At 34.7% G+C, this 22,078-nt stretch overlaps 1 long non-coding RNA gene across 1 annotated transcript in view; it reads left to right on the top strand.

Annotated features, from left to right (window-relative positions):
- Positions 1-16,624, top strand: part of LOC123677964 — a 52,745-nt gene extending 36,121 nt beyond the window's left edge. The window contains exon 3 of the long non-coding RNA XR_006747518.1: positions 16,458-16,624. This is a non-coding gene — a long non-coding RNA (uncharacterized LOC123677964). The remainder of the gene's footprint in view (positions 1-16,457) is intronic.
- The last annotated feature ends 5,454 nt before the right edge of the window (positions 16,625-22,078 follow it).

Raw genomic sequence — 22,078 nt, 5'->3', positions numbered from 1 at the left:
ATTCCAAGTCAAGCTCAAGCTTCTTGACTTGAGCTTGAGCCAAGTAGCTTGAATCCCAGTGGAAAATATTTATGATACTTTTCGATTTACCATTTCTTTATTATTGTTTATTTGCATTATTTGCAGCAATTGTATTTATAGTTTTTCTTAAATTCAGATGTAAGCGTAAGCTGTGCGAATCATGGATCGAAATGCTGAAATTTCCTATTTTTATGACTGGTTTGAATCAAATAGAACGTATATATCAGTGGATGAGGATTTTCCAAACACGTAAAATACAATTTTCTGGTTAGAGCGCGATATTGGAATATTTAAAAGTGTTTTATGATTATTTGTAAATCTTTTTGAATTTTTTCTAAGGAGTAATAATATCCCCTAGATTGAAGCTAATTGAACTATTTTGAGACTCAATTATGCGATTGTGTTCTTTTATAAAGTAATTTGAAGCGTTAGTAAAAATGAGGTAATCATTTTCATCCATCCAATTTATTCACTTATTATTTCCCGGAACCAGTATGTGAAGTAGTAGCTTCTAGCATCCGATCCGTAAACGAGAATGTAATAATCTCACTATTGTGGAAAAATAAAGAACACCGACAACTCCGAGCAAACCAGACATCAAATAAATAAAAAAGGTGCTTCAATCAGCTCCCACATCTAACAAATTAATTCCCAATACGAACGAATAGTCGGCGTGACCCTTGAAGGCAAATAACAGCCGCAGATCACGCAGAAATATCCAATAAAGCTTGTTGAGTCTGTCACCGAGAATTCCGACTCCAATATTCACATCACTCCACGGAAATATTCAAGTAATGTTGGCCCCCTGAAGTGACCCCCCCAGATCCCCTACCACTGAAATTATTAATTTCCGTTCGCGAGGCAGGCTTCGATACATTCATTGATTGAAATCGAGAACTGGCTGCATTTTATCTGGGAAAAAAAAACAGAGAAACAACGGATTTTTATCGGTAGGATATCCTCCCGGTAATCGACTACTTTTTACGATTCCTGTCACAATGCGATTCTGCAGTTCTAGGCTATTGCTCTACTTTAGGTGAAAACGGTGCTGATTTTGCATGGAGATTTATTATTCCTGCGGTAATCTTAATATGGTAATATGCTTCATGAAACGGAGACTTTGGCGTGAAGCTTTTATGGAATGGTTTTTGAAGACTAGATGATTTTTATTCGATGTCCAGATCTTGATCTATTATGGCCAGGCATGTACTCAAATTCAATATTTGATGTTCACGTTTCGGTTGATATAGAATCGGAGAAGGAAGCAGTTTACTCAAATTTTTTTTCCATTTCCTTCAGATTGCAAGATATACTCAGCGACGTTGAAATTGTTACACACGATTCACGAATGAAATAATTTCTTTCGATTGTTTCGGTCTTCACATGACGATTATTTATTCAGAAGTTATAAATGAAAATAATATTTTTGTACAGTAAATTTTTTTTTCTACGCTAATTGTTCAATAATACCTTGATTCATTCAGCTGAATATTATCTTTTCACCTATCCAGTAAAACCTGAAGAAGTCGCGATATGGCGAAACAATTATTGTGTAAATGAAAATAGTTGAAGTACATAATATGCGTACTTTGCTTCCGCCCAAATTCGAATCTTTATTGCAAAAAGCAGGTTATACATTTATGAGTCAAAATATTGTCCATCGCTGGCAACTACTTCCACCCATATTTCGGTCAACGTACGAATCTCGAGTTGAAAAAACTGGTCATCTTTTGAAGCGATCCAATTTTTTACTTCTTCATAAGACCGGAAGTGGTGGTCAGCCAGGCCGTGTTCCATTTATCGAAACAAGTGATAGTCCGAGTGCCCATTTCAACGTTTCTAAATTTATCATGCTGTAAATTCACTTGATCATGTCTCTAGATGTATTGTAGCCGTTTGTCTTTCAATGTTCGGCTCAAACGAATTAATTGGGTTTGATAACGATCGCCTGTGATTGTTTTAGTCGGTTTTGACAATTCATAATATACAGAGCCGAGCTGATCCCACCAAATATACTAAGTATGATCTTGGAACCGTGAATATTTGGTTTGGCCGTTGACGTGTAAGCATGGCCTGGATATCCTCCATGATTTTCTGCCATTGGGTTAATACTAATGAATTTATTTTTCGTCTCCAGTCACAATGCGATACAGAAATCGCTACCTTTTCTGCAGCTGTTCACAAGCAAACAAACGCCGTTCAACATATCTAAGCTTCAACTCCCCAATTTCCTTGTTGTTTCTGAATCATTTTCATGACTTTCAGGCGTTTTGAAATGGCTTGTTGCGGCACTCCCAATGAACCTGCCAATTCTTGTTGTGTTTGATACGATCGTCTTGATCAAGTGATACCCCTGCATCTTCGAAAACCTTCTCTTTTCCATGGCCATAATGGTCTTCGACGTCAAAATCTCCGTTCTTGAAGAGTGGTTTCACTCTCGCCATGTTCTATCACTAATAGCGGCCTCATCATATGTATTTGAGAGCATTCGATGAGCCTCAGCCGCAGATTCCTTCATATTAAAGCAGAAAATTAAAACCTCCCCCAAAAAAAAATTGAAGGTTGATTTGTTTGCAAGATGACAGAATTCGCTAAATAATGTCATCTTTCATTTATTCTTGAATTTCTCGCAGCAATACATAGAAAATTACAATACAATGTAATCAGCAATTTTGATATCAACAGAAAAACAACATTCTGAACATTTACGTCACCCCTAATCGGTTCTGACCATTAACAAACTCAACTGCTAGATACGAGCCTACCCTAAGAATTTGGAATTTCTAGTAATGTTCATTCCAGAATTATCGAGCCTTCTAGTTTCGAACCATTTTCGTCCTTATGTTGAGGTGATCTGTTCGGAAAACGAGCTCTAAAAATGAATAAATGAAAAGTTCAAATCAACACTATATATTCAAGGCTGTCAATTTGTCAGATGTAGTCAGGCCCTTAACTGCGTATATTCTTTTTGCAGTGCTGTGAAGACTGATTTCAGAAGAGAACTCCAGCCATATCATCAATAATTCAAGATTGGTAGGAGTGAAAATCGCTGTAAGAAATTCTGTGTGTATTTTCAAGCGACTTCTTCCTGAAATTGAACTGCATCTTGAATGCCCACTCTCTTGAAAGTACACCATCCGTATACATTTTAAATAAACAGTTGGCATGTTGAATTACTGCTATTCATTCAGCTTTTCGTTTTCAGTTCAACTCCACAGAGTGTAATATAGTCTGATGAAGTCGTATTTTCAACGAAACACGTCAGCATTCACAAAATCTGAACTAACATAATAATACGCTCTTATATTGCAGCGTGAGTTTCAACAGATATTGAAAAAAAATCATCTGATCGTCAATATCCCTTATTATATATATGTATGATAGCAAAGGATTTTCCAATAAGATGTTTAATTTTGAATAGCCAGCTATCAGGCAGGTGTCACTTCTCAAGCTGTCATCTTTCGACATTTGACAAGTAAAACCTACACCATAACCATAAATCGAACGTAACATGCTTTAATAACGCATTAGGATCGTCGTGAAGCACTTCAAGGCTGAAAATAGTCAAACTGGTGAAAAAATTTCAAGTGTTTGACAAGTTAGTGATGTGATGAATCTTCATTTTCAACGTGCCGTTGGTTTCAGAGTTGTTGGTATGATTGGGACTATATCTTTCGATAATGAGGAGAAATTGATGTGGACGACGTCTGCTTTTACCAAGACGGCACGAGGTGCCACACAAACAATGTAATAATCGCAATTTTGAAAAAAAAAGTTTTCTGATCGTGTTATTTTTCGAAAAGGTGATCACAATTGGCAACAGAGAACTTATGCTTTGGTACCTTCACATTTTTTTTGGGGCCACGTGAAAGAAAAGGACTATGCCAATGTTCTATAATCGATGCAAGACTTAAAGATGAAATTCACGAATTTAACGAGGACTTCTCGAATTTTATTATGGAAGCAAATCATTTTTTCACTCCCGCACTTCTTTAATCATTCTTATTTCAAAGAGTGATTAAGTCTAATCAGTGTTTATGACATGGGTAATGGCCTGTAGTTAGGAAGGAAATTATCCATTCCTTGTGTTTGGAAATATCCTTGTAGCGTTAAACTAATCGTAAGATCAGGATTATGGTGCTGTGTAAATCCTGAATGTAAATGAGGGGAAACAAGAGATTTATTCGTCGTTGCTCCAAATCTGCTTGCTATTTCTCTCTACAATGGAATTAGAAGCAAAAATCTCTTTCCTTTAATTCTGTTTCCTCTAACACCGTTCATTTTGCAATATCTTGTAGAACAAAATTGTACGGAAATATCTCAGCTTCACACAGATTTTATGGTTATATTTCATTATTATATACTGGTACGGATTTATCTATTTTCTGTCGAATTTGTGATATAGTAAACAGTTCTGCCAACTAACATTTTTCAATGCAAAAATCACTAAACGATATTCACCGAAATATTTCATTGATTTCAATAAAATTCAGTTAATTAGAAAAAACACTCGTAAACACAAAACTTCATATTTTAATTTGAATATCAATGATTTCTGCACTTGTATCATTAATAACTATTCTACAATAGTATGGAATTGTGCAAAAATTGGTTATATTCATTCGAAAATCCTCACATTTCTCCCTCTGCAAAACACCTACTTCAGCAATAGCAACTGCTGAAAATTTGGTGTTTCCAAAAATATGAGTGATAATAATTAGCTATTCAGACAAGGATGAATTGAAAACAAATTGATAGAAGCTTTAGATTCTTTTATACGCCTATTGCCTCCTCAAATACCACTGAACTGTATATACTTAGGTGTACAGAATTGACCAAAACACATCTCAATAGAGATTAAATCACATTAATGGAAGAAAGATAGTATATGTAAGGTCATTATATCAAATTACCTTCCCAACATCGCTTTGAGGAAAGGAGATTATACGTAGGCATGCTTGAAATGGTTCGGTCGAGATCATCTGATTTCAGAATTAGTATTTTGTCTAGAAAACGAAAGATATATACTCCATATTGTTATTTTTCGATATTCTGACGGTGGCATCATAATAGTTAATAGACGATGTAACAGCGAGTTGAAAATTTTGAATATTGTTTAGCCTCAAGCATAAAATTGTTATTGTGAATATCAAACATTCTGTAAGTTCGACAACACCACTGGTAAACAAGCTTGCTATGTCGAATATTCTGAGTTCTTCTGAATTTTCACAACTCACATGTAAATTTTTTGAGCTAAGTAACCCAACAAAAAAAACCGGGTGGAGTTAAATCCAGTAACATTGCAGGACATTGCACCTCTTGTGCAAATGTGCCATCCAGGAAAATTTCTGTTCGTATTATCTAGAACAAAACCTGTATTATGATCATGATATCCATTTTGCTGAAACTAAATTTGTTCGAAATCATCGTACACCGAATATTGAACAGAAATGACAACAAGTGCGCGGAAAACGTGGATGCAATTCATACCTGAACGGTATAACTATTTTTGAACGACCTCCTTTCAATAAAATCACAAAATATTGGATCAGATATCCTGCAGCATCCTGCACATATGGAGACTGAAATATTCAATATTTTTCGTATGAGTGAGATCAGCAGGAAGTGAACGGAGCGTGAGTTACGAAACATTTTTCCGATATCGGTTTAGTTTCAGGCAGATTGTTCAATTTGCTCACTATCAGCAAACTGGTGGTAATTTATTTAACACTCAAATTCAAGGATACGGAAAGGATTACGTCAGGATGGGAATTCAATATTTCGCACTAACCACCCATCCTGATATATCGATAACGTTAGATTTGAATTGTTTATGCATCGCTGAACTTAACTGATGGTTGTAAAAGTCTCGAATTACGAAACAATAAAGTGACAAAATGAAATTCCGTATTAGATATTGAAATAAGGAATTTTTCAATAGAGATGATACAATTATTGGTTTTAATGGCAACACTGTTTAATATTTTTTGACATTTCTTATGTCATTCTTGTTCAGTAGGTTATGACATTCAATCATGGAAATTTACATTATCCTATAACGAGTAGAAATCTTATTTTTTTTTTATTAATATCAGTGGTCAGTTGTAAATACTGAGAGAAATTCAGGAATAATCCTTGGAGGATATTATTCAGTTAATCGACCCATTATTTGTCCTTTTGTAGAAAAATCTGAAAGTGGTATCATGTGATGAAAATTCATTTTTGAAGTTAACAATAAGACGAATAGTGATTAGTGAATAAACTCAACAATGTCGACCATGAATTATTGTTCATTTGTCTCAGTATTCACAAATCAGCACTGATAATGATAAAACATTTTAACAATTACCAACTATACTACATAACATACTGAACACTAATGACATAAAAAATGTGAATTTCATGATGAGGTTCTAACTGTATAATTTAAAACCCCATAATATATTTCCTTGCAACAGAAAACCATGTTTTATGTAATCTTTGAATCTTGTTTTCTCATTGACGTATCCTTTAGCTGTTCCACTTGAAAAGCAAATAGAGCTCCCTGAAGTTATTCATGAGAAAAGTATAAAAGTTTATTCAATAGGCTTTTTCTCACAATGCTTTGCCAATATACATATAACGTTATCGATCTTGAGGGGAGTATTCTCAGTTCGTTTTCGTAATACTCCAGGGATTATTTTTTCTGAGCGTTCCTTCTCTAAATAAATTACTTTATAGTTTCGTCACAATGTTTGTGAGTTTGGAATTTTGAATCAGAAATGGTGTCGAAGCATAAGGTTTGACTCGTTCATTTATACATCAATTTCACTCTTGGAGGCCTTATATATATACTTATACAGGGTGGTCCAAGGAAAAGTTAACACCTCGATTTCCGACTGTGGAAAAAAAATGTAGAAAATCGCTCAGACCTGTCAATTTCTAATTGGAGGCGAAACAACGTTTCTACTTTTTTCATCCCCGTTACTTCTACCGCCCTAACAGGGGTGAGAAAAACCCCTTGATTTTGAATGGGGATGAGGGGCGTTAACTAATAACTAATTTTGAAGTTCGTATTGAGTAATAAGTGACCCCAAAATTTCGCTTCAGAATATCCATCAATAATGAAATAACAGAGAAAATAGTGAAAGAGGAAATGTGGAATTTATCTCGAGAATATTATTCGTATCCGACAAATTTCAAAAGTATTTAGTAGTAAGTACTCTTCTTCTCTTTTACCTGTCATTTCGTTATCCATAGAAATTTTGGAGCGAAATTTCAGGATCAGATAGTACTCGATAAAATCTTCAAAATGAGGTATCGCAACACCCACCATCCCTATTCAAACTCAAGGGGTTTTTCTCACCCCAGTTAATGGTTGCAATAACGGAGATTAAAAGAGCAGAAAGTTATTCTCAATTTGGTTTGGCAATTCATCATGAATAGACTCACGCCTGAACAACGCTTGCAAATAGTGCAATTTCATTCCGAAAATAATGGTTCTGTGCGAAATACGTATCGCGCACTGAGTCCATTTTATTTTGTTTAGCGACGAAGCGCACTTCTGGTTGAATGGCTACGTCAACAAACAAAACTGCCGCATTTGGAGTGAAGCTAATCCTCAAGTGTATGTTGAAACACCGTTACATCCAGAAAAACTGACTGTTTGGTGCGCTTTATGGGCTGGAGGAATTATTGGTCCGTACTTCTTCAAAAACTATGATGGCCAGAGCGTTACAGTCAATGGTGATCGGTATAGAGCCATGATTACTAACTTTTTCATTCCTGAATTGAACAACCATGATGTCCAGGAGCTGTGGTTCCAACAAGACGGCGCAACATGTCACACAGCTCGTGCCACAATCGATTTGTTGAAACACGTTTGGTGACCGCCTAATTTCACGTTTTGGACCTGTGAATTGGCCTCCAAGATTTTGTGATTTAACACCGCTAGACTACTTTCTGTGGGGCTATGTAAAGTCATTGGTCTATGCGGATAAACTACAAACCCTTGACCATTTGGAAGACAACATTCACCGTGTTATTGCCGATATACGGCCACAAATGCTGGAAAAAGTAATCGAAAATTGGACGTCCAGATTGGACTACATCCGAGCCAGCCGTGGCGGTCATATGCCAGAAATCATATTTTAAATGTAATGCCACAAGATTATTTTGCAGATAAAGAAAATTCATGTCAATCGAATAATCCATCGTTATTTTATTGCAATTTAAAGTTCTATAGCACTTAAAAAAACACCCTTTACAACAATTCAGTTCTCCAACATTTCCATAGTAGATTTATCAAATCACACCTGCTTTTCTGTTAGCTCTAGGGAAGTAACCTGCATGAAACATGATTTCACTGATTGTTCAAATCATAGATGAAAATTTTAAAAATACAGACACAAATATCTTCAAAGATCAACACAGGTCTATTGCATATATTCAGGCAATCAGAGCTACTCATGAATATGATAACGCTTGATCTGACAGGATGCAAATTGCCCATCTCATGTTGAAACGTCTATTAGAGGTTGTGAAATTCGCCCATTGTTATTTGTTGCTGGTGAATTGGATGTATTTAGATTGATAATAGGCGTTTGAATGACGAGATTAATATACAAAGTGGTACAGAAACTCGAAGGCTCATTAAAAATTATTTAAGTGCCGTAATAATTCAGCGCAACCAGGGTTTGAGCTGGCTGTAGTGAATTATACAGTCTTTTACCGATGATGTCTAACTCGTGTTCAATTGGGGACAAATCTGGAGACCGTAAAGGCCATGGCAAATCAAGGTAGACCAACGATTCTTCTGCTATAAGTGTTCGGGCTTGATCCTGTTGGAGAGTTTGGCTTTGGAAAATACTAAGATATGTAATTCAATGTGGTTTCACTATTTCCTGTATTTACCATAGCTCGTTGCTCTAACGAATACTGAAGGTGACCTAGAGCTTCAAGTAAGGACACCCCAAACCCTTATCCCAATAGTATGCTGTTTTTTTCGAGGTATATAGCTTTAAGTTGGCGACCGATTCAACAGCTGTCAAGTGATTTATTCTCAGTTTGGTATGGCAATTCATCATGAATAGACCCACGCCTGAACAACGCTTGCAAATAGTGCAATTTTATTTCGAAAATAATGGTTCTGTGCGGAATACGTATCGCGCACTATGTCCATTTAGCGATGAAGCGCACTTTTGGTTCAATGGCTACGTCAACAAACAAAACTGCCGCATTTGGAGTGAAGGTAATCCTCAAGTGTTTGTCGAAACACCGTTACATCCAGAAAAACTGACTGTTTGGTGCGCTTTATGGGCTGATGGCATCATTTGTCCGTACTTCTTCGAAAACGACGATGGCCAGAACGTTACAGTCAATGGTGATCGGTATAGAGCCATGATTACTAACTTTTTCATCCTGAATTGAACAACCATGATGTCCAGGAGCTGTGGTTTCAACAAGACGGCGCAACATGTCACACAGCTCGTGCCACAATCGATTTATTGAAAGACACGTTTGGTGACCGCCTAATTTCCCGTTTTGGACCTGTGAATTGGCTTCCAAGATCTTGTGATTTAACACCGCTAGACTACTTTCTGTGGGGCTATGTAAAGTCATTGGTCTATGCGGATAAGCCACAAACCCTTGACCATTTTGAAGACAACATTCGCCGTGTTATTGCCGATATACGGCCACAAATGTTGGAAAAAGTCATCGAAAAGTGGACGTCCAGATTGAATTACATCCGATCCAGCCGTGACGGTCATATGCCAGAAATCATATTCAAAATGTAATGCCACAAGATTATCTTGCAAATAAATAAAATTCATGTCAATCGAATAATCCATCGTTCTTTTATTGCAATTTAAAGTTCTATAGCTCTTAAAAAAACACCCTTCATTTCTTCTCACTCTGGACATTATTTACCATTGCAAACAACGTTTACCAACAAAACTATTGACTATATTAACCATACAGATCCTCCAAAATCAGTTTGATTTACACATATTCAAATTGAAAAATAAATCCAAATGAAAGACAAAATAAGAGCACGATAAGGTTAAGAAAATTGGTGTTATTTTTGTAATTATAAACTTCTATACAAAAATTAAATGAGAACAAAAATTTCTGCTGAGTGTTTGGGTTTCTAGGTCTCTAAGTACATAAAAGAGATCATTCATATTGTTTTACTCTGGGAACATATTGGAGTTGAATCTGAAAATCCGCTTCAATAATCGAAGGAGGGTTGAGTTTACATAGACCATCTTCGCTCTCGTTGATTTATTAGGTGAGTAGCCACAAAGGGTGATTAAGAGAGGTACAATTGAAGTTCATTAGTCGGTTTCAGAGGGAAGTTAGTTTCAAATTGGGGTAAGCAGGTGGCGCTGAGTAGAAATTACCACTCTTGGCTTCATGTCAATTAGTTACATAAGGAAACTCTTCTCCGTTTGAAATACAAATGTATCAAAACAGTATCCGTTACTTTGTTTGTATTTTGATTGAAGACCTCATAAGCAAGAAAACAAAAATAATATTTGTGTAGGCACAAGACAAATGATTGAGTTATGTAAGAAAAAAGGCTCCATCTCAATTAATTTTAGAAATTATGAATTTCCAATAGTCTGATATAATCAGCATCACAACCATGTTAGCCATCATACTAGATTAGCCTAGATGCATAAGAGTAGTCCTACAGATATTGGTCAACACTGTAAAATAAAACTTGGCAGCTTTACATCAGGTTTAAAATTTAGTTTGAGTGTTCAAATCTGAAAGAAATTCTTTTTCGATGATATTGTCCGAGTATGATTTCTGAATTTCGACAGATTACTTGAAATAACCCCACTGAATATAAAATAACATTCTCAAGTTATACAGTTAATATAATTCTATCAATTAGAATGGCAGTAATAAGCATATACTGCGTCTTTTATTGCATATTGTTTACAAACAGTCAATACTAAGAGAACAAGACCTGATGAGGATGTGTACGACATAATTTTTAATTCAAGATGCATTCAATTATTGTTAATTGACGATGAAGATATTGAATTGTTCTGACCTTTTAATCATTGCGTTTTATCGAAAGATATTCACGTCCAAGTATTTAACACATTGATTTCCATTGCACTCGATATCTTGGGGAAGTTGATTGATAAATAACATTATCGTAATTTAGGGAGAGCAGTGTAAATTCATATTATAGGAATTTATGATTTATTCATTTCACGGACAACATTTGAAATTATTGATCAATTATTAACAAGCCTGCCCTGAGAAATTTCCTCAATTTATTTTGACGATAAATTGATATATCTATCCGAAAATTTCAAGTGAAGTTTGAGTATGTTTTCTCGTTTATCTCACTTTAAGTTTGTTGACTTTGCGGTCTAGTTTGTGAGTTCATGTGAGGTGCGTCTTTACAATGAATAAAATATGGACAAAAGTTGAAAAATATAATATATAACAGTTATCAGCCAATGGTTGAGTGGGGAGGCCCACGTAATCCTAAATAGAGGGTGCTCGAGTTCGATTCTCGAGCCGGGAAAGAAATTTTCTGGTTGCGAGGGCTCATCCAACCATTCACTATTGGGTTTAAAATTAACTGCCTATACAGAACATATCGATTCTTCTAACTCGCATAACTTCTTAGTTCCTAAGATATCTCGCAGAGAACATAAATATACCTATGTATTGATTTCAGAATTGCGTTCGCCGAAGACCTACCTAAACTATTATTTTCTGAAAACTCGAGAATCGAGCAACTACTTCATTTTCCTACTATGGCCTCAGAAAACAATTTTAAAGCTTTCAAATTCGTACATTTTCAGTCAATAGAATTATTGAAGCATATTCATCAATTGAATCTGGAAAGTAGGTGCAAATAACATCATGATTGAATTGGGTTTTTCGTTGATCTGGATGTTTTATTTTGAAGGGGAATTCTTCGAGGACAAAAAAGTAATAATTCCATAGCTATTGAGACAAGTAGAGGAATATGAATAGTGTATTTTCCGAGGTTGGCTAGTTACATCATGAGGATGAAGCACGAGAGATGTATAAGCAACCAAGGGAAATGTATTTATATTTCCCGTGTTGTTATCAATTTTTTTTTCTGATTGAAATAATGTTGTTCTTGGATGGAAAAATATCGGATTGTATATTTTTGAATTTATGGGATTGGAAATGTAGCTAAAGGCCGTGTTTATGGAATGTGTCTAGGCATAAATGAATTGTCAAAATACGTCAAAATACCGCACACTTCATTAGGGAAAGTGGTCTTCTGTCAAATTGGCTGAATTTTTGATATGTTATAGTCCAACAAAAAGTTCAAAAAGCAAAAGTTTTTCTATAGGCTAGTTTTGACGCTAGAGGCCTCTGAAATCTCTCATTTGTTATCTATTGTTAAACAAAAAATTCTCCTAGATGATTATTACTATTCTGAGTGATCAAGATGGGAGCAATCATTATCGTATGATATTACTGAAATCATTGTTCTTTGATGTTGTTACATTGGTCACTTATACAGCGTGTCCCAGCTTCTTGCAATTTTTTAAATTCAATCATTCCCTTAGCGATCTCAAATCAAAAGATGTTTATGAATCCTATTTGACTCGTTATTCTACATAGCATTCAAAGAATATACGGAGTTGAGAGTCGTGTGACTGACACAAAGTGTCTTGAGTATCTATTATATAAATTCCCAATAAATATCATTAGTCCAAGAGAGAAAATCAATTGTAGTGTAGTACAGAAGCTTTTCGTGAAAATCACCGTTATTTATGATAACACCGTCAAACCTTGAATATTGTGGACACTATATGTGTAAAGTCGAATAACATAACTTCGTGAAGCATTAATATATCTCAATTGGCATATACATAAGTTTGAAACTCCCGCATTCGTACTATAGAATTATTAAGTGACAAAACAACGCTAATGCATATAATTGGAATAATTAAGGAGAGTGAACTCATTTGAGGTACCTACACATTATCTGATAATGGTATGAAGGATTCCCCTATTGGTGTTTTCATTGGAATTTTGAATGTTTATGTGGATCATTATGATGAAATGAAGATATAAAAAATTTAGAGGATCCCGCAGAAGTTATCCAATCAGGAATTTGGATATGGTTTCGATGGAATATCAAGAGAATTCTATTAGGTATATAGGTTTTTTTGAGTTTTTTCTCTTCATTCAACAAACTTTTTGAATAAACCTACAGTTGAGAGATAATAAATTTAATTTGACATTTGTATTTCGAGAATCAATTTCAAAAGTTTTATTTCGCTAGATCTTCTGGCATAATTGAAATGAATATATTATAATAATTATAACATTTAAATGATGGTTCTTCAAGGGCGAAGAGGTAATAACAAGTGTTAATCTGATTGTCATGATCTGCATATCTGTTGTTATAAATTATGCAAGTGCAGTTGAGTAGAGAAATAATGGATGAAACTACGATTGGGTAAGTTCCCGAAAAATGTGACAACATTTTTTTATTATAAGTTATCATTTTCCTAATTTGATACTATCCGAATGAGGAGAGAAAGCCTGAAACCTAAAAGGCGAAAATATTTTAAGATATAATTAACTTTTAAACAAACATATTTCGATGAAGAGAACAACAAGAGACCTTAGGTTTAACCAAAACAGTGCGCTATTGAATTGAATAAGAATCAGGAAAATTATATTTTTTCTCAGCTTAACAGTTAGTTATATCTAATTTGGAGCGATTATAAGTGATTGTAGATGAATAGAATTGAATTAATGAGGGGATAACGAGAAAATGAGTGAATATAACAAAGCTGCTGAGTATACTTAAATAGCGTAATTTAGATTTCATTTCGATTGCACAATTGATTCAAAAAAATATCAACACTTAGTAATAGTCGCAAATTCAATTATAATAGACTACCGTTGAGTAATTGCCTTTGTATTTTTGAATCTATCTACATTATGCTCAATATAAGTTGAAATATTGAAAGGGTAAAAGACCCTTTCTGGAACAATTATAACCTCACCCCATTCTATGATTGGCGTCCAACATAATATCAGTCCAAATTTATTCTGCTTCTTGACATTGATTATCAAGGTTCTATGAAATTTAAAATAATAACCCATCTTGACGTCTACTGTCAGGTGAGATGACGGGACCCGGGGAGGATATGTTGTAGACTATTTTATTCCTTCCGTTTTTACTGAGGAAGTTAGTTTCCATAGCGACATTCGTTTCGAGACGATAAAACATGCAAGCCGGTAAAACCAACAAGTTGGGATTTCAGCGATAAGTTTTTGATATTTCTCAAACTCAAGCTTAGGAATTGATTATTTGTAGAGCAGTCAATTGTAGATCGCATCTTGAACATATTTGTTGCTTATTCATTCGAAAAATGAGCCACCAAAGAGGGCATAAATTCAGGATTTTTTTCTCGGGAGAAATTCAGAATGAAATTGCCAAATTGGGACCTTATTTTGATAACACGAGAGCAAGAATGTTTGTGTGCAGTCAGTTTTCGGAATTCCTGAAGAACATAAACTGATCCTTAGATTGGGAACAAACTGCAGAAAAACTTCAAGAAATATTAGAAGGCTAGGCTTTTAAAATGAATGAGGTAAACGCTTATGAAAATGTGAGATCCATAAAGCTTTTTTGAACAAAGAGTTCTCGAGAATAGTCGATAGTCACGATGATAATAAACCAGATGGGTTGCAAAAGAGATAATTTTGCATATACTTCTCCGATTTGGCTTGACATGGCAATGAGACAACTGGCTCTATTCATTAATTGTTTTTTTAATTTTTATTGATAGTTACAATTTGCATATCTGTCATAAATGATGCATTTGCAGACTTATTGAGTAGATAAACAATGAACGAATGAGCATGTTTCCGAAAAAAGTGACAATAAATTCGACTACAAGATATTTTCACTAGAGTTACTTCATCTCAAAGACGACCCAAATATGATAACTTTAGATTAAGAAGGAAAAACGAAGAAGATGAAAGTCCATTCAAGAATGATAAATGAAACACAAACAAATTTTCATGAATACAATAATAGGAGACCTATATAGGGTGTTCCTAAATTGGAGGTACAAAGGAAAATAAGATATTCCATGGATGATTTCAAGAAAAAAAATCCTTCAAACATCGGACCGCAGAAGCTTTGTTTTCGAGATACAGGGTGTTTCTTGTAGTCCTACTCTTTTGTGATGATTATACCAGTATCGAAACTTCATTAATTTTCGCTACAGATTAGGTAAGTTAGTTCCAAAATTTATAAGTGATTTATTCATTACAGTTTACTAACCGCATCTTTGCAATAATTTGGATTTTGCTGAGTATTAGATACTACAGAATTTTTTTTTTCGAAATCGGTAGCAGATACGAAAAAACTACAATAAACCAAAAAGTGTAGCACTGGATCAAAGTTTCTTTTTACATATTTCTGAACTATCAGTTCTCCACCAAAAAAAAATTCTGTAGGGAAGAATTGAACACTTTTCCAGAATAATGTTCACCCAATAGATTTGCATTCAAAATAAGCATGATGAAAATTTAAAATTGTAATATCTTTGCCAAATTTAAGTTGAATATCTTGTAAAGGAAATGTAAGAAAAAAATGAAACTTCAAGTCTCTCGACATGAAAGCGTTTACTACCTCATGTTTATGGGACTTTCTTCCTTAAAATGATCCGAAGGATCTGCCATTTTCGTTTGAAATTCAAATTTGGGAACATACTGTAAGTTTAGTGGAAGAAATTTCAATGTCATATATTCTTGGATAATTTTTAATTTTTTGATCCATTTAACATAAACTTTTTACACTGTAAGAAACTACATAAACTATTAAAGTGACAAAATTTGAATGTTTCCAGTTGGATCAAATGATTGAAAAGTGAATTTCCTTTTTTTTTTCAGCTAAACGGTAATTTTAAGTTTGGAGCGAATTTAATTTGTTGCAGATCATTATTTTTAAATTAATGAGGGGATTACGAGAAAAGTGATGGATTTATACCTGCTCTACTTTCATAGAAAGGAACAATTATTTTGTCATCTTATTATATGACAAGAACTCGGGTGAATGGCCATGAAATGAAGAAAAAAAGAAGTTAGAGGTATTCGGAAAAAAAATTACAGCAAGTTGCAAAAAAAAAAATTCTCTGAAAAAAATCCAATATTTTCGAAATTTTTTCTTCCAGGTCATCAAGTGCAAATTTCTCCATTTAAACCATCCGGAAACCGCAACCTCACGTCCATCTTACCCCAAACGATTGCTAATTACCAAAACGTACAAAGGAAACATCAAAAACGCACAAAACCATACGTGCCGCGACTTTCATCATTTTCGCAAATCACCATCATCATCATCTCATGAATTATTCCGCACTCCTTCCTCTCTGTCTCTCTCTCCTCAAACAAAATATTTCTGCACTCACCTATAGGCGTCTTGTCCTGCTGAGGTGGACGCGCCAAACTCTTTTAAGTGTACAAGAAGTATATACGTCTTCTTTGACGGCGCTTGCTTTTCCGCGCGACCGTACGGTGTTTGAGGCGAGCGACACCCGCGTGTTGACTGTTGAATTAAACGTTTTTCCGACTAGCACGTTGGTCGCGGCGGCCATGCGCCCGAAAATGACAAATCGGATCGAGGCATGCTTGATGCGAAACGTGGTTTTCGGGAAATCGACAGTTCAAGGGGATATACCGCTCGAATTTGGCGGTTTTAGGGGGTTTGGGTATGGTGGAGTGACGGAGGGGTCTGTTCGGGTCCCTACAAAATATTTTTAATTAGTGTTGGTACATTATTTTGAGCAAAGAACTTTTGGAATCGCTCAAGGCAAAGAGTATTTCACCACTTACCAAAACTTTTACCGTTTATGTTTTGGAAAGATTCAGAAATCGAATGAACAAAAATCTATCCACTATCATCTTGGGGATGATGGGGTGACGGAGGGATCCGTTTAGGTCCCTCAGAAATATTTTCAATTAGTGTTGGTACATTATTTTGACCAGAAAACATTCGCAATCTTTCAATGCAAAGAAAATTTCACCACCCATTGAAATTTTTACCGTTTATGTTTTGTAATTATTCAGAAATCGAATGAAAAGAAATCTATCCATCCGCTGTATTCATAGATTAACGGCATGACATGATATTCAAGCTACTTGACTTGAATCAAGTCAAGTAAATTATATGAAGCTGTCTTTAAGCTGTTTTGTTGTGTAGTATGCACATCAGAAAAAAAATGATGAAATGAGAAAGAACCCTGCTCAAAACACCTGAAATATCAACTATTTTGAAATGGATACACAAATTAAATCGCTGTAAATCTTAGAATATACAGGGTATTTCATTGGTAAATGTACATACGTTAACCTGAGGTAGAGCTGGCCTAGACGAGTCCAAAAAACCTATATATGATAGGTCTAATCTTCCCCATAGCCGAGATACAGGGTGGTTTATGAAATCACCAATATTTTCCAACAATATTCATTCCATTAAATGTTGAACCACCCAGTATATTCGATTGATATTTGTAACGAACAATTTACTCTATTAGGTGTCCTCCGATTGATCTTTAAACCTATTGAAAAAATCAGGTCCGTATTAGAAAAATATGGGAGTCTTCACAAGCTGAGATTCAATACCCTGTATAAAGAAATATTGGAATTTGATGGAAGTATTCGAGAAGAGCAGAAATTCCAATGAGGATCAGTAGATTTTAATTTCCTGCCAAAAATTTAGTTCAATAGCGGAATTTCACTAACTTCTCAGAAAAATCGTACATTGAGATTAAATTAGAAAATTTTCTTGTAGATAGAAGGAACGGAAAGTAAACATTTGTGCTCGATCCCGAATACAAAAGAGATGGAAGTTTAGTGTCTCCAATCACAATCGAGCTAGCCAATTGTGTGTGCGAGCCATAGGCGTGGAGAATCCTGATTTGATTGTTGAATGCTTTATCAGGAATCCTTTTTTCATAACTTCACAATAACTAAGTCATTAAAATGAGAAAAACATTGACCCTTTTGAAACACGAAAGAATTTTTGTGAATAAATAACATTGTCAACTATTTTCGAGCATGAATTGATAATTTCGGAATTAATGAAATTATGTTACGCTACTGCTATAGTGTCCCGTCGAACAAGGAGGGACGAATGTTGGCATCAAAACAAATGCATCAGCCACAAGACGATTTCCGTTCCCCTTACCAATGTTTTAAGCTATTAATCATTAAAAAAATTGAAAATATAGAAAAAATTCAGTTTTTTAATATTCAGAAACCTCAAAACACTGTTTAATTACATGATTAGACTAAGAGATTCTGTTAAGGTCTGTTTAACGTTAAGCAATATACTCTTGAAATTATTATAGTTAATCACAATTTGTAATAAAAATAGAAATCATGACAAAGTCAGTATTTTCCATTAATTAGTATTCAAATTAACAAAAAAAATTTATAAATAATGTGTGAAAACGTAGAATAGGTACTCAAATCACTAGATGAAACATTCATTAATTGAAAAAAATCGAATATTTTTAGAATTCACATATTTATTATGGAAAATATAACCAATTCAAAACTTCTATAATCTACACTTCCATAGCGCTATCAAATCTGAGATAAATTCTCTGCTTCCTGAAACTTCGGGAACACGTTGATAATATTATTTCTCCTAACTTATGTCTTCCAGAAAAGTTGCATTCTTTCAGTTTCGAAAAATAGAAGGTAAGAGGATAAATAAAAATCTGTGTCATGAGAACTTCATTCCGAATTCATTTGAAGTTATAACATCATTTCCCAAAACTTCAGTTGAAGGTGAGAAAGATTCCCCAATATCCTCGATATTCTAGCAAGAAGTTTGAATTATGTTACTGCATTTTCAAGGAATTATGAGAATTGTATCTAGTCAATACGAAGTTCCTTCAAATTGGTAGGTGTATTTGTTTGGTTTGAACTACATGCAGCATGAACAAATATTCCTGTTTATCAAGGTCTTCCAATGGGAGGTTTCATGATATCAAAAAAAAATGTGTTAAATAACAATATCTCGGAGGCAAATAGTGAAAAATTTTCTCTTCGAAAAAAAACAAGGTTAGACATTTTTTCTTGGAAATTTGCGATTGTTTCGTTGCTTGAGTGGCACGTAGCGCTGTCTTATTGGAAAAAAACGTCATCCACATCAATATTTTCTAACTTCGGCCATGGATTATAGATCAGTATCGCAATCCATCATCTCAACTGTTGCACCATCCTTCATTTCGAATAAGTATGGTCCAATCACATCATCGCATCAAACAGTTACACGTTGAGGAGAGGCCTTTCAACAATCATTTTTGGATTTTATAAACCTCAAATGCTATAATAAGCTCATTAACGTACCCTTTGAGGTGAAAATGAGACTCCTAACTGAAGATGATTTTTTTTATGAAAAGCCAAATCAGTATGATGACTTTTGAGGACAAAATCAGCGAAGATACGACGTTACTGGTGATCGACCTGCTTGAGTTTCTATATAAACTGAATTTTAAAAGCCTTAAGAACTGAGTACTGATGCAAAATATGGTGTAATGATGTTTGTAGAATGCCTTATCCCCATCATTGATGAGGAATTGACATACTTGGGTTTTCTTCAACATTACTGGTTAAAACAGCCATATTCTCAGTTGCTCTTGAGCCACGCACACAGTTTAGATTCTTCACATCACTATCTTGTCCTAACAGGTCAAATTTTTCCACCAGTTCTACTATTACTGGCCAAGAAGGAATTTCACGACGACGCAAGATCGATTAAAAATTGTCAACAATTTCAATGCGTTGTTGGAGAGTGTATTGTTCCATTCATAGTTTTTACTTGTCAAATGTCGAAACAATGACAGCTTTGAAAGTGACAGCCTCCCAGATAATGGGCTAGTAAAGACGAAACTTCTTATTGCAAAATTCTTAATTCCTTCGCTATTCATACTAAAATTTGTTTTTTTTTAAACGAGCAATGAAAAAATATCTCACCTTCTTGAATGAATGGATGCGTCCTTTTAGGCACCAACCATCAATTTAAGTTCACTTAGATATTCTATTCTTGAAAGAATATCCAAACTAGAAGAGTCTTACACAAAATGTTGCAAAAACCATCACTATCCAAACAGATGGTAACAACAAGAAGCAAAAGATTGACTGTTTCTTCATTAAACTCAATTTGTCTAGATTCAAAGAGCAAATTAATCGATTTCTAACGGAACGGCAGGTTGCTAGTAGTTCTTTTTCTCCGTAGGATTCGCCAAAATCATTACAGAAACTAATGAATCAAAAAGCACCAAATTAAGTTATTGTCTATGTGAAATCGAATAGAACTGAGGAATGATTTATTTCGAATTGAGTGGAAAGAAGTCAACAGATCGTTATTACACGTAAATCTAATTAATTTTCTTTCATGGGTCAATTATAATTTTTCTGCGAACGAATTAGGAGAAAAAAACTGGTTTCCACACAATTTTTTCGATGGCTAGATGGAGTTCAAGGATGGAATTATGGGATGTATCTAATAATTAGCGTGGTATAAATATTAGTTTGTGTAGCGGTTTTTGAAGAAACAACGCCTCATGATTTGATTCTAATCGTTTTTTCGCCTTTGTATTCTTCGATTTTATGTGCTAGATAACTCTATGCCGCTCGCTAATCTGAATGAATAATTCGGTGGATTCAAAATTATATATGTATAGAAAGACAACCACACATTTCCAAATTTGCAATATAAAGATAGTACAAGAGAAACGTTTGAGATTATAAGAAAATTTATTCTGATACAAAGTTTTTATTTGTAGGAGCATTTGAAGCAAAATTTTAATGCTTTCACCAAACTGGCAACTTTTCTAAAAAAAAATGGAAGAAATTCCCAAGGCAGCAACTACTCCTAGACGTAAGCTACGCCCTTGAAACCTCACCATGTTCTAGATCAGAACCCGATGTTCTTATTTGAGGGGTCTGTGACTAATAATTTAGGAGATATAACGATTTTTGGATGGAAATTCAATTTTTTCCAAATTTTGAGTTCGAATTTCCTCAAAACTGTGAGGTCTACGCAAAATTGGTGAGTTGTGCCAAAATTGACGATCCCTGATTAGCCGAATTTCGATCTCAACTGAAAAATTTTTTGTCGAAAAATTTTCGTGAAATTTTCCAAATTAAAAATTCCTTCTAGGACTATTGTACCATTTTACTTATTGATTCGACTATGTAGATCACGAAAATGCTTGCAGTTTAGCGATTAGTACATACCTTTATCTAATCTAGCAACGAGCCGTGAACCATTGCCTTTAAATTTAGAAGAGGAATCGAATCATAGTATTCGTACTGCGTGAGTACCAGAATCAAAGGCTTCTTCTATGACTGTACGAGCACGAGTACGAACAACACTTGACCAGTTATTAAAACATGAAATGACCCTTTTTGAATGCAAATACAGACCGAATAGGGGCATGGATACATACTTGGAAACTGTTAACAACTCTGAACGCTCAATTTTGAATAACAAATGGTTTCTTTTTGGGAAAACTGTGAGACAGCACTTGTCGGCAGATTTTTCGGGTTTACCCGCGGCAAAACTTGACAGCTCATGTCATGAAATGAAAACTTTTATAATATATTATGTTTTTGTTGATCCGCGGGATTGGTAATTTTTATCCCGCAGATTTGCGGGATTGATATTTTGGTGCGGGATTGGATTCCCTTAATATGACCTTCATTGTGAAACAAACAAATTTGAAAAGCATTCCAAAACAAAATTTTTTCAATCAATTATTGCTTGAATTTAAGGAGAGAAATATTTCGTATCCCTATAAGTGGACGAACGACTTAACTAGGCTCCCACAGATGACACTTCTGCAAGAGAGCTTTCAAAAGGCTTCGCGGTCGTATCTGTTCAGTGATATATAGGCCAGGGGGATACGGGCTACAATTTATATGTTTACCTTGCTGTCTTCTCGGATATAACATGTCTAACAATGTTGTTTCTACCAGTAATAATTATTCGAGGAAATATTTGGATATTTACAGAAGCTGT

The sequence above is a fragment of the Harmonia axyridis genome, chromosome 1 (assembly GCF_914767665.1).
Source record: "Harmonia axyridis chromosome 1, icHarAxyr1.1, whole genome shotgun sequence".
Classification (NCBI taxonomy): Eukaryota; Metazoa; Arthropoda; class Insecta; order Coleoptera; family Coccinellidae; genus Harmonia; species Harmonia axyridis.
The sequence above is the reverse complement of the archived record's forward strand: the minus strand, read 5'-3'. Positions and strand labels throughout refer to the sequence as shown.